This window comes from Spea bombifrons, chromosome 3, assembly GCF_027358695.1.
Source record: "Spea bombifrons isolate aSpeBom1 chromosome 3, aSpeBom1.2.pri, whole genome shotgun sequence".
NCBI classification, from domain to species: Eukaryota; Metazoa; Chordata; class Amphibia; order Anura; family Pelobatidae; genus Spea; species Spea bombifrons.
In genome coordinates this window covers 116,076,398-116,088,847 of record NC_071089.1, presented here as the reverse complement: position 1 = coordinate 116,088,847, position 12,450 = coordinate 116,076,398, and the positions used below count along the sequence as shown (strand labels likewise).

At 42.0% G+C, this 12,450-nt stretch overlaps 15 non-coding genes across 15 annotated transcripts; all 15 read left to right on the top strand.

Annotated features, from left to right (window-relative positions):
* Nucleotides 1-33: 33 nt before the first annotated feature.
* TRNAE-UUC (transfer RNA glutamic acid (anticodon UUC)) lies at nt 34-105 on the top strand. Its single transcript has one exon. It is a non-coding gene; the product is annotated as a tRNA-Glu (tRNA).
* Nucleotides 106-1,675: 1,570 nt separating this feature from the next.
* Nucleotides 1,676-1,747, top strand: TRNAG-UCC (transfer RNA glycine (anticodon UCC)). The gene has a single exon. It is a non-coding gene; the product is annotated as a tRNA-Gly (tRNA).
* Nucleotides 1,748-1,904: 157 nt separating this feature from the next.
* Nucleotides 1,905-1,990, top strand: TRNAY-GUA (transfer RNA tyrosine (anticodon GUA)). The gene is given in 2 exon segments: nt 1,905-1,941; nt 1,955-1,990. It is a non-coding gene; the product is annotated as a tRNA-Tyr (tRNA).
* Nucleotides 1,991-2,480: 490 nt separating this feature from the next.
* Nucleotides 2,481-2,552, top strand: TRNAE-UUC (transfer RNA glutamic acid (anticodon UUC)). The gene has a single exon. It is a non-coding gene; the product is annotated as a tRNA-Glu (tRNA).
* Nucleotides 2,553-4,123: 1,571 nt separating this feature from the next.
* On the top strand, nt 4,124-4,195 carry TRNAG-UCC (transfer RNA glycine (anticodon UCC)). Its single transcript has one exon. It is a non-coding gene; the product is annotated as a tRNA-Gly (tRNA).
* A 157-nt stretch (nt 4,196-4,352) lies between these two features.
* On the top strand, nt 4,353-4,438 carry TRNAY-GUA (transfer RNA tyrosine (anticodon GUA)). Its single transcript is given in 2 exon segments — nt 4,353-4,389; nt 4,403-4,438. It is a non-coding gene; the product is annotated as a tRNA-Tyr (tRNA).
* A 2,150-nt stretch (nt 4,439-6,588) lies between these two features.
* Nucleotides 6,589-6,660, top strand: TRNAG-UCC (transfer RNA glycine (anticodon UCC)). Its single transcript has one exon. It is a non-coding gene; the product is annotated as a tRNA-Gly (tRNA).
* Nucleotides 6,661-6,817: 157 nt separating this feature from the next.
* On the top strand, nt 6,818-6,903 carry TRNAY-GUA (transfer RNA tyrosine (anticodon GUA)). The gene is given in 2 exon segments: nt 6,818-6,854; nt 6,868-6,903. It is a non-coding gene; the product is annotated as a tRNA-Tyr (tRNA).
* Nucleotides 6,904-7,393: 490 nt separating this feature from the next.
* On the top strand, nt 7,394-7,465 carry TRNAE-UUC (transfer RNA glutamic acid (anticodon UUC)). Its single transcript has one exon. It is a non-coding gene; the product is annotated as a tRNA-Glu (tRNA).
* A 1,567-nt stretch (nt 7,466-9,032) lies between these two features.
* TRNAG-UCC (transfer RNA glycine (anticodon UCC)) lies at nt 9,033-9,104 on the top strand. Its single transcript has one exon. It is a non-coding gene; the product is annotated as a tRNA-Gly (tRNA).
* A 157-nt stretch (nt 9,105-9,261) lies between these two features.
* TRNAY-GUA (transfer RNA tyrosine (anticodon GUA)) lies at nt 9,262-9,347 on the top strand. Its single transcript is given in 2 exon segments — nt 9,262-9,298; nt 9,312-9,347. It is a non-coding gene; the product is annotated as a tRNA-Tyr (tRNA).
* A 490-nt stretch (nt 9,348-9,837) lies between these two features.
* On the top strand, nt 9,838-9,909 carry TRNAE-UUC (transfer RNA glutamic acid (anticodon UUC)). The gene has a single exon. It is a non-coding gene; the product is annotated as a tRNA-Glu (tRNA).
* Nucleotides 9,910-11,481: 1,572 nt separating this feature from the next.
* Nucleotides 11,482-11,553, top strand: TRNAG-UCC (transfer RNA glycine (anticodon UCC)). The gene has a single exon. It is a non-coding gene; the product is annotated as a tRNA-Gly (tRNA).
* A 156-nt stretch (nt 11,554-11,709) lies between these two features.
* Nucleotides 11,710-11,795, top strand: TRNAY-GUA (transfer RNA tyrosine (anticodon GUA)). Its single transcript is given in 2 exon segments — nt 11,710-11,746; nt 11,760-11,795. It is a non-coding gene; the product is annotated as a tRNA-Tyr (tRNA).
* Nucleotides 11,796-12,285: 490 nt separating this feature from the next.
* Nucleotides 12,286-12,357, top strand: TRNAE-UUC (transfer RNA glutamic acid (anticodon UUC)). The gene has a single exon. It is a non-coding gene; the product is annotated as a tRNA-Glu (tRNA).
* Nucleotides 12,358-12,450: the final 93 nt, after the last annotated feature.

The window sequence follows — 12,450 nt, the reverse complement described above, 5'->3', positions numbered from 1 at the left end:
TCCCATGTGGTGTGAGCAGGGTGTAGACACGTATCCCATATGGTCTAGCGGTTAGGATTCCTGGTTTTCACCCAGGCGGCCCGGGTTCGACTCCCGGTATGGGAAGCTAGTTTTTATTGGAACCCTATGTTGCTATCCGTTTGCTAGTTGGTCAAATCAAATGGCATTAATCATATTCCCCAACATCTTCAGGGCTCATCTTACCTGAAGAGCCACCTCAAAATACTGGTCCAAATTCCTTACCTCTTTGGGCTGGTCAAGGAACATCAGAAAGGGGAGAAATAGATTAGAGAGATTATATAAAATGCAACAGGAGGAAAGAAAATGAAAATGGAGAGATTAAAGAAAAGGAGGATAGATTAAAGAAAAGGGAGAGGAAGTGACAAAAGGTAGCGGTAAAGAAAAAGTGGACACACAGGGAGAGGTAAAGAGAAAGGGTTGGGAGATAAAGAGAACAAAGATAGATGAAGAGGAAAAGGGAGACATAATGCCAATGTCTGTCTAGGAAGATGGTCGACTATGTGCTTGATTTTATACACCTGTTAGCAATGGATGTGGCTGAAATACCTAAACTCAATAATTAGGAGGGGTGTCCACATCCTTTCATAAAGTGTATATGTTTTATATGTAATATGTATAATTTGTCCCTTCAGAAAATTCTATTTATGTAAAAGAAACTGTCACCGCGGGAAAAGTGAATTACACCGGACAAACTTATGGTAAAACCTGATCATACTGCTCTTGTTCTCAGGGCAGCCCCATCACCATGAGATGGGCTTAAAGGGATCAAGTATTATATCTTCTATATCTGATGATTGCTGGAGGAAGGGTGGAATTCCTGAAACTTCCAGTGCTGCTTACTTATCCCCAGTCTGGCCACCGACAACTTACAGGTAACTATCCGTACGAATCACAAAACAGGTGTATTTATAACAACATTACATTGTATGTATAGTTTTGATAGCACCACAATATACTGACCAGGTATTTCATTTTATAGTTATAGTGAGTACTGCATCAGGTTCAAACATATCATGGAAAAATCGTCTCAAAATCCAAATTACAAACAAGAAAAACAAAGGAATACACTAATGCAACAAAGCAAAAAGTATGTGAAGCACCAGTCATTTACCTGAAAGAAAGACATCAGTAGATTGACCACCTTTTTCTTGATTAGGCCAAGACCTAGGGAAACAGCACCACCTTCTGGTACAAAACTGAGGAGCAGATTGCCCTCTTTGTTGATGAAGTCATCGGCTCTGTATTTTAAATGGGAAGAATGAAAAGAAGTGTTTCTACCCGGTTTCGAACCGGGGACCTTCCTCATGTGAGGCAAACGTTATAACCGCTACGCTACAGAAACCTATGTGTAGAAAGAGGCCAGGCCAGAGCAGAGGATCTGACCAAAGGCAGAAGATGACAATTTTTAACATTTCCTGAAGGTCCGCGAGATTTCTAAATGTTCTGATGAAACATTCCATATTCCACATAAAACTAAATTCTGCTAAAGGCTGCAAAATGACACAATAACATCTACATGACATCATTTCCCACAAACAAAAAACGGCTTTGGAAAAAAACGGGAAGAAAATGTTATTTTTTTCTCATGTTTTTTTCTGGGCTTTTTTTTCCCAGACCTTCCCATCTCTAGTGTAAAAGCCTATCTTTCCATATGGCGTTGGTGGTATAGTGGTGAGCATAGCTGCCTTCCAAGCAGTTGACCCGGGTTCGATTCCCGGCCAACGCAACTTTTTTTTCTTACACATCCGAGTTTATTCAGTAAGTTTCAAGCCGTTTGCAGTTAACCCTTCCACTTGATGTAGCTTGTAACACAATGCATACCATGTTGGTGGGGGAGGGGCTGCTCCAGGTACAATCAGCATGGACAGCACCTAGAAACACGACCTTCGATAGCTCAGCTGGTAGAGCGGAGGACTGTAGAAAACGATCAGACATCCTTAGGTCGCTGGTTCGATTCCGGCTCGAAGGAATGCTTTTTTTATTTTTGTGAGATGGGTAAAAAAATGGTAGGTTGATCCTACAGAGTGAAGAGTGGACTTTAGGTGCGAATTCCGTGGGCAGCAAAAGGACCACTTTATCTGGGAAGATCCAAAGAAAAGGCTCTGCCGTAGACAATGCCTATAGTTCAGTGATGCGCCTAGTGGAGGTAATGGCAATCAGGAATGCTGTTTTCAATGACAGAGGGTCACCAGGTGGGGAGGGGTTTTATAATTTGAGTTCTGCCCTATCTCGTGTACGGAGGAGGAATCTCTCTGTAGTGTATCACCTGGGATTGCAAGGAAAATAAAACTCTGACGCATATCAAAAAGATCATTGGAACAGGAACTCATCAACTGCAGCCGCGGACTGACAGGCATTACAACTGTATTTTAAAAGAAAAAGGTTAACCTCCTATAGGATCTGTGGATGCTCCGTCACATACACCATCCCATGTGGTGTGAGCAGGGTGTAGACACGTATCCCATATGGTCTAGCGGTTAGGATTCCTGGTTTTCACCCAGGCGGCCCGGGTTCGACTCCCGGTATGGGAAGCTAGTTTTTATTGGAACCCTATGTTGCTATCCGTTTGCTAGTTGGTCAAATCAAATGGCATTAATCATATTCCCCAACATCTTCAGGGCTCATCTTACCTGAAGAGCCACCTCAAAATACTGGTCCAAATTCCTTACCTCTTTGGGCTGGTCAAGGAACATCAGAAAGGGGAGAAATAGATTAGAGAGATTATATAAAATGCAACAGGAGGAAAGAAAATGAAAATGGAGAGATTAAAGAAAAGGAGGATAGATTAAAGAAAAGGGAGAGGAAGTGACAAAAGGTAGCGGTAAAGAAAAAGTGGACACACAGGGAGAGGTAAAGAGAAAGGGTTGGGAGATAAAGAGAACAAAGATAGATGAAGAGGAAAAGGGAGACATAATGCCAATGTCTGTCTAGGAAGATGGTCGACTATGTGCTTGATTTTATACACCTGTTAGCAATGGATGTGGCTGAAATACCTAAACTCAATAATTAGGAGGGGTGTCCACATCCTTTCATAAAGTGTATATGTTTTATATGTAATATGTATAATTTGTCCCTTCAGAAAATTCTATTTATGTAAAAGAAACTGTCACTGCGGGAAAAGTGAATTACACCGGACAAACTTATGGTAAAACCTGATCATACTGCTCTTGTTCTCAGGGCAGCCCCATCACCATGAGATGGGCTTAAAGGGATCAAGTATTATATCTTCTATATCTGATGATTGCTGGAGGAAGGGTGGAATTCCTGAAACTTCCAGTGCTGCTTACTTATCCCCAGTCTGGCCACCGACAACTTACAGGTAACTATCCGTACGAATCACAAAACAGGTGTATTTATAACAACATTACATTGTATGTATAGTTTTGATAGCACCACAATATATTGACCAGGTATTTCATTTTATAGTTATAGTGAGTACTGCATCAGGTTCAAACATATCATGGAAAAATCGTCTCAAAATCCAAATTACAAACAAGAAAAACAAAGGAATACACTAATGCAACAAAGCAAAAAGTATGTGAAGCACCAGTCATTTACCTGAAAGAAAGACATCAGTAGATTGACCACCTTTTTCTTGATTAGGCCAAGACCTAGGGAAACAGCACCACCTTCTGGTACAAAACTGAGGAGCAGATTGCCCTCTTTGTGGATGAAGTCATCGGCTCTGTATTTTAAATGGGAAGAATGAAAAGAAGTGTTTCTACCCGATTTCGAACTGGGGACCTTCCTCATGTGAGGCAAACATTATAACCGCTACGCTACAGAAACCTATGCGTAGAAAGAGGCCAGGCCAGAGCAGAGGATCTGACCAAAGGCAGAAGATGACAATTTTTAACATTTCCTGAAGGTCCGCGAGATTTCTAAATGTTCTGATGAAACATTCCATATTCCACATAAAACTAAATTCTGCTAAAGGCTGCAAAATGACACAATAACATCTACATGACATCATTTCCCACAAACAAAAAACGGCTTTGGAAAAAAACGGGAAGAAAATGTTATTTTTTTCTCATGTTTTTTTCTGGGTTTTTTTTTTCCCAGACCTTCCCATCTCTAGTGTAAAAGCCTGTCTTTCCATAAGGCGTTGGTGGTATAGTGGTGAGCATAGCTGCCTTCCAAGCAGTTGACCCGGGTTCGATTCCCGGCCAACGCAACTTTTTTTTCTTACACATCCGAGTTTATTCAGTAAGTTTCAAGCCGTTTGCAGTTAACCCTTCCACTTGATGTAGCTTGTAACACAATGCATACCATGTTGGTGGGGGAGGGGCTGCTCCAGGTACAATCAGCATGGACAGCACCTTGACACACGACCTTCGATAGCTCAGCTGGTAGAGCGGAGGACTGTAGAAAACGATCAGACATCCTTAGGTCGCTGGTTCGATTCCGGCTCGAAGGAATGCTTTTTTTATTTTTGTGAGATGGGTAAAAAAATGGTAGGTTGATCCTACAGAGTGAAGAGTGGACTTTAGGTGCGAATTCCGTGGGCAGCAAAAGGACCACTTTATCTGGGAAGATCCAAAGAAAAGGCTCTGCCGTAGACAATGCCTATAGTTCAGTGATGCGCCTAGTGGAGGTAATGGCAATCAGGAATGCTGTTTTCAATGACAGAGGGTCACCAGGTGGGGAGGGGTTTTATAATTTGAGTTCTGCCCTATCTCGTGTACGGAGGAGGAATCTCTCTGTAGTGTATCACCTGGGATTGCAGGGAAAATAAAACTGACGCATATCACAAAGATCATCGGAACAGGAACTCATCAACTGCAGCCGCGGACTGACAGGCATTACAAACGTATTTTAAAAGAAAATGGTTAACCTCCTATAGGATCTGTGGATGCTCCGTCACATACACCATCCCATGTGGTGTGAGCAGGGTGTAGACACGTATCCCATATGGCCTAGCGGTTAGGATTCCTGGTTTTCACCCAGGCGGCCAGGGTTCGGCTCCCGGTATGGGAAGCTAGTTTTTATTGGAACCCTATGTTGCTATCCGTTTGCTAGTTGGTCAAATCAAATGGCATTAATCATATTCCTCAACATCTACAGGGCTCATCTTACCTGAAGAGCCACCTCAAAATACTGGTCCAAATTCCTTACCTCTTTGGGCTGGTCAAGGAACATCAGAAAGGGGAGAAATAGATTAGAGAGATTATATAAAATGCAACAGGAGGAAAGAAAATGAAAATGGAGAGATTAAAGAAAAGGAGGAGAGATTAAAGAAAAGGAGGATAGATTAAAGAAAAGGGAGAGGAAGTGACAAAAGGTAGCGGTAAAGAAAAAGTGGACACACAGGGAGAGGTAAAGAGAAAGGGTTGGGAGATAAAGAGAACAAAGATAGATGAAGAGGAAAAGGGAGACATAATGCCAATGTCTGTCTAGGAAGATGGTCGACTATGTGCTTGATTTTATATACCTGTTAGCAATGGATGTGGCTGAAATACCTAAACTCAATAATTAGGAGGGATGTCCACATCCTTTCATAAAGTGTATATGTTTTATATGTAATATGTATAATTTGTCCCTTCAGAAAATTCTATTTATGTAAAAGAAACTGTCACTGCGGGAAAAGTGAATTACACCGGACAAACTTATGGTAAAACCTGATCATACTGCTCTTGTTCTCAGGGCAGCCCCATCACCATGAGATGGGCTTAAAGGGATCAAGTATTATATCTTCTATATCTGATGATTGCTGGAGGAAGGGTGGAATTCCTGAAACTTCCAGTGCTGCTTACTTATCCCCAGTCTGGCCACCGACAACTTACAGGTAACTATCCGTACGAATCACAAAACAGGTGTATTTATAACAACATTACATTGTATGTATAGTTTTGATAGCACCACAATATACTGACCAGGTATTTCATTTTATAGTTATAGTGAGTACTGCATCAGGTTCAAACATATCATGGAAAAATCGTCTCAAAATCCAAATTACAAACAAGAAAAACAAAGGAATACAATAATGCAACAAAGCAAAAAGTATGTGAAGCACCAGTCATTTACCTGAAAGAAAGACATCAGTAGATTGACCACCTTTTTCTTGATTAGGCCAAGACCTAGGGAAACAGCACCACCTTCTGGTACAAAACTGAGGAGCAGATTGCCCTCTTTGTTGTTGAAGTCATCGGCTCTGTATTTTAAATGGGAAGAATGAAAAGAAGTGTTTCTACCCGGTTTCGAACCGGGGACCTTCCTCATGTGAGGCAAACGTTATAACCGCTACGCTACAGAAACCTATGTGTAGAAAGAGGCCAGGCCAGAGCAGAGGATCTGACCAAAGGCAGAAGATGACAATTTTTAACATTTCCTGAAGGTCCGCGAGATTTCTAAATGTTCTGATGAAACATTCCATATTCCACATAAAACTAAATTCTGCTAAAGGCTGCAAAATGACACAATAACATCTACATGACATCATTTCCCACAAACAAAAAACGGCTTTGGAAAAAAACGGGAAGAAAATGTCATTTTTTTCTCATGTTTTTTTCTGGGTTTTTTTTTCCCAGACCTTCCCATCTCTAGTGTAAAAGCCTATCTTTCCATATGGCGTTGGTGGTATAGTGGTGAGCATAGCTGCCTTCCAAGCAGTTGATCCGGGTTCGATTCCCGGCCAACGCAACTTTTTTTTCTTACACATCCGAGTTTATTCAGTAAGTTTCAAGCCGTTTGCAGTTAACCCTTCCACTTGATGTAGCTTGTAACACAATGCATACCATGTTGGTGGGGGAGGGGCTGCTCCAGGTACAATCAGCATGGACAGCACCTAGAAACACGACCTTCGATAGCTCAGCTGGTAGAGCGGAGGACTGTAGAAAACGATCAGACATCCTTAGGTCGCTGGTTCGATTCCGGCTCGAAGGAATGCTTTTTTTATTTTTGTGAGATGGGTAAAAAAATGGTAGGTTGATCCTACAGAGTGAAGAGTGGACTTTAGGTGCGAATTCCGTGGGCAGCAAAAGGACCACTTTATCTGGGAAGATCCAAAGAAAAGGCTCTGCCGTAGACAATGCCTATAGTTCAGTGATGCGCCTAGTGGAGGTAATGGCAATCAGGAATGCTGTTTTCAATGACAGAGGGTCACCAGGTGGGGAGGGGTTTTATAATTTGAGTTCTGCCCTATCTCGTGTACGGAGGAGGAATCTCTCTGTAGTGTATCACCTAGGATTGCAGGGAAAATAAAACTCTGACGCATATCAAAAAGATCATTGGAACAGGAACTCATCAACTGCAGCCGCGGACTGACAGGCATTACAACTGTATTTTAAAAGAAAAAGGTTAACCTCCTATAGGATCTGTGGATGCTCCGTCACATACACCATCCCATGTGGTGTGAGCAGGGTGTAGACACGTATCCCATATGGTCTAGCGGTTAGGATTCCTGGTTTTCACCCAGGCGGCCCGGGTTCGACTCCCGGTATGGGAAGCTAGTTTTCATTGGAACCCTATGTTGCTATCCGTTTGCTAGTTGGTCAAATCAAATGGCATTAATCATATTCCCCAACATCTACAGGGCTCATCTCAAAATACCACCTCAAAATACTCGTCCAAATTCCTTACCTCTTTGGGCTGGTCAAGGAACATCAGAAAGGGGAGAAATAGATTAGAGAGATTATATAAAATGCAACAGGAGGAAAGAAAATGAAAATGGAGAGATTAAAGAAAAGGAGGATAGATTAAAGAAAAGGGAGAGGAAGTGACAAAAGGTAGCGGTAAAGAAAAAGTGGACACACAGGGAGAGGTAAAGAGAAAGGGTTGGGAGATAAAGAGAACAAAGATAGATGAAGAGGAAAAGGGAGACATAATGCCAATGTCTGTCTAGGAAGATGGTCGACTATGTGCTTGATTTTATACACCTGTTAGCAATGGATGTGGCTGAAATACCTAAACTCAATAATTAGGAGGGGTGTCCACATCCTTTCATAAAGTGTATATGTTTTATATGTAATATGTATAATTTGTCCCTTCAGAAAATTCTATTTATGTAAAAGAAACTGTCACTGCGGGAAAAGTGAATTACACCGGACAAACTTATGGTAAAACCTGATCATACTGCTCTTGTTCTCAGGGCAGCCCCATCACCATGAGATGGGCTTAAAGGGATCAAGTATTATATCTTCTATATCTGATGATTGCTGGAGGAAGGGTGGAATTCCTGAAACTTCCAGTGCTGCTTACTTATCCCCAGTCTGGCCACCGACAACTTACAGGTAACTATCCGTACGAATCGCAAAACAGGTGTATTTATAACAACATTACATTGTATGTATAGTTTTGATAGCACCACAATATACTGACCAGGTATTTCATTTTATAGTTATAGTGAGTACTGCATCAGGTTCAAACATATCATGGAAAAATCGTCTCAAAATCCAAATTACAAACAAGAAAAACAAAGGAATACACTAATGCAACAAAGCAAAAAATATGTGAAGCACCAGTCATTTACCTGAAAGAAAGACATCAGTAGATTGACCACCTTTTTCTTGATTAGGCCAAGACCTAGGGAAACAGCACCACCTTCTGGTACAAAACTGAGGAGCAGATTGCCCTCTTTGTTGATGAAGTCATCGGCTCTGTATTTTAAAAGGGAAGAATGAAAAGAAGTGTTTCTACCCGGTTTCGAACCGGGGACCTTCCTCATGTGAGGCAAACGTTATAACCGCTACGCTACAGAAACCTATGTGTAGAAATAGGCCAGGCCAGAGCAGAGGATCTGACCAAAGGCAGAAGATGACAATTTTTAACATTTCCTGAAGGTCCGCGAGATTTCTAAATGTTCTGATGAAACATTCCATATTCCACATAAAACTAAATTCTGCTAAAGGCTGCAAAATGACACAATAACATCTACATGACATCATTTCCCACAAACAAAAAACGGCTTTGGAAAAAAACGGGAAGAAAATGTTATTTTTTTCTCATGTTTTTTTCTGGGCTTTTTTTTTCCCAGACCTTCCCATCTCTAGTGTAAAATCCTATCTTTCCATATGGCGTTGGTGGTATAGTGGTGAGCATAGCTGCCTTCCAAGCAGTTGACCCGGGTTCGATTCCCGGCCAACGCAACTTTTTTTTCTTACACATCCGAGTTTATTCAGTAAGTTTCAAGCCGTTTGCAGTTAACCCTTCCACTTGATGTAGCTTGTAACACAATGCATACCATGTTGGTGGGGGAGGGGCTGCTCCAGGTACAATCAGCATGGACAGCACCTAGAAACACGACCTTCGATAGCTCAGCTGGTAGAGCGGAGGACTGTAGAAAACGATCAGACATCCTTAGGTCGCTGGTTCGATTCCGGCTCGAAGGAATGCTTTTTTTATTTTTGTGAGATGGGTAAAAAAATGGTAGGTTGATCCTACAGAGTGAAGAGTGGACTTTAGGTGCGAATTCCGTGGGCAGCAAAAGGACCACTTTATCTGGGAAGATCCAAAGAAAAGGCTCTGCCGTAGACAATGCCTATAGTTCAGTGATGCGCCTAGTGGAGGTAATGGCAATCAGGAATGCTGTTTTCAATGACAGAGGGTCACCAGGTGGGGAGGGGTTTTATAATTTGAGTTCTGCCCTATCTCGTGTACGGAGGAGGAATCTCTCTGTAGTGTATCACCTGGGATTGCAGGGAAAATAAAACTCTGACGCATATCACAAAGATCATTGGAACAGGAACTCATCAACTGCAGCCGCGGACTGACAGGCATTACAACTGTATTTTAAAAGAAAGAGGTTAACCTCCTATAGGATCTGTGGATGCTCCGTCACATACACCATCCCATGTGGTGTGAGCAGGGTGTAGACACGTATCCCATATGGTCTAGCGGTTAGGATTCCTGGTTTTCACCCAGGCGGCCCGGGTTCGACTCCCGGTATGAGAAGCTAGTTTTTATTGGAACCCTATGTTGCTATCCGTTTGCTAGTTGGTCAAATCAAATGGCATTAATCATATTCCCCAACATCTACAGGGCTCATCTTACCTGAAGAGCCACCTCAAAATACTGGTCCAAATTCCTTACCTCTTTGGGCTGGTCAAGGAACATCAGAAAGGGGAGAAATAGATTAGAGAGATTATATAAAATGCAACAGGAGGAAAGAAAATGAAAATGGAGAGATTAAAGAAAAGGAGGATAGATTAAAGAAAAGGGAGAGGAAGTGACAAAAGGTAGCGGTAAAGAGAAAGTGGACACACAGGGAGAGGTAAAGAGAAAGGGTTGGGAGATAAAGAGAACAAAGATAGATGAAGAGGAAAAGGGAGACATAATGCCAATGTCTGTCTAGGAAGATGGTCGACTATGTGCTTGATTTTATACACCTGTTAGCAATGGATGTGGCTGAAATACCTAAACTCAATAATTAGGAGGGGTGTCCACATCCTTTCATAAAGTGTATATGTTTTATATGTAATATGTATAATTTGTCCCTTCAGAAAATTCTATTTATGTAAAAGAAACTGTCACTGCGGGAAAAGTGAATTACACCGGACAAACTTATGGTAAAACCTGATCATACTGCTCTTGTTCTCAGGGCAGCCCCATCACCATGAGATGGGCTTAAAGGGATCAAGTATTATATCTTCTATATCTGATGTTTGCTGGAGGGAGGGTGGAATTCCTGAAACTTCCAGTGCTGCTTACTTATCCCCAGTCTGACCACCTACAACTTACAGGTAACTATCCGTACGAATCACAAAACAGGTGTATTTATAACAACATTACATTGTATGTATAGTTTTGATAGCACCACAATATACTGACCAGGTATTTCATTTTATAGTTATAGTGAGTACTGCATCAGGTTCAAACATATCATGGAAAAATCGTCTCAAAATCCAAATTACAAACAAGAAAAACAAAGGAATACACTAATGCAACAAAGCAAAAAGTATGTGAAGCACCAGTCATTTACCTGAAAGAAAGACATCAGTAGATTGACCACCTTTTTTCTTGATTAGGCCAAGACCTAGGGAAACAGCACCACCTTCTGGTACAAAACTGAGGAGCAGATTGCCCTCTTTGTTGATGAAGTCATCGGCTCTGTATTTTAAATGGGAAGAATGAAAAGAAGTGTTTCTACCCGGTTTCGAACCGGGGACCTTCCTCATGTGAGGCAAACGTTACAACCGCTACGCTACAGAATCCTACGTGTAGAAAGTGGCCAGGCCAGAGCAGAGGATCTGACCAAAGGCAGAAGATGACAATTTTTAACATTTCCTGAAGGTCCGCGAGATTTCTAAATGTTCTGATGAAACATTCCATATTCCACATAAAACTAAATTCTGCTAAAGGCTGCAAAATGACACAATAACATCTACATGACATCATTTCCCACAAACAAAAAACGGCTTTGGAAAAAAACGGGAAGAAAATGTTATTTTTTTCTCATGTTTTTTTCTGGGTTTTTTTTTCCCCAGACCTTCCCATCTCTAGTGTAAAAGCCTATCTTTCCATATGGCGTTGGTGGTATAGTGGTGAGCATAGCTGCCTTCCAAGCAGTTGACCCGGGTTCGATTCCCGGCCAACGCAACTTTTTTTCTTACACATCCGAGTTTATTCAGTAAGTTTCAAGCCGTTTGCAGTTAACCCTTCCACTTGATGTAGCTTGTAACACAATGCATACCATGTTGGTGGGGGAGGGGCTGCTCCAGGTACAATCAGCATGGACAGCACCTTGAAACACGACCTTCGATAGCTCAGCTGGTAGAGCGGAGGACTGTAGAAAACGATCAGACATCCTTAGGTCGCTGGTTCGATTCCGGCTCGAAGGAATGCTTTTTTTATTTTTGTGAGATGGGTAAAAAAATAGTAGGTTGATCCTACAGAGTGAAGAGTGGACTTTAGGTGCGAATTCCGTGGGCAGCAAAAGGACCACTTTATCTGGGAAGATCCAAAGAAAAGGCTCTGCCGTAGACAATGCCTATAGTTCAGTGATGCGCCTAGTGGAGGTAATGGCAATCAGGAATGCTGTTTTCAATGACAGAGGGTCACCAGGTGGGGAGGGGTTTTATAATTTGAGTTCTGCCCTATCTCGTGTACGGAGGAGGAATCTCTCTGTAGTGTATCACCTGGGATTGCAGGGAAAATAAAACTCTGACGCATATCACAAAGATCATTGGAACAGGAACTCATCAACTGCAGCCGCGGACTGACAGGCATTACAACTGTATTTTAAAAGAAAAAGGTTAACCTCTTATAGGATCTGTGGATGCTCCATCACATACACCATCGCATGTGGTGTGAGCAGGGTGTATACACGTATCCCATATGGTCTAGCAGTTAGGATTCCTGGTTTTCACCCAGGCGGCCCGGGTTCGACTCCCGGTATGGGAAGCTAGTTTTTATTGGAACCCTATGTTGCTCTCCGTTTGCTAGTTGGTCAAATCAAATGGCATTAATCATATTCCCCAACATCTACAGGGCTCA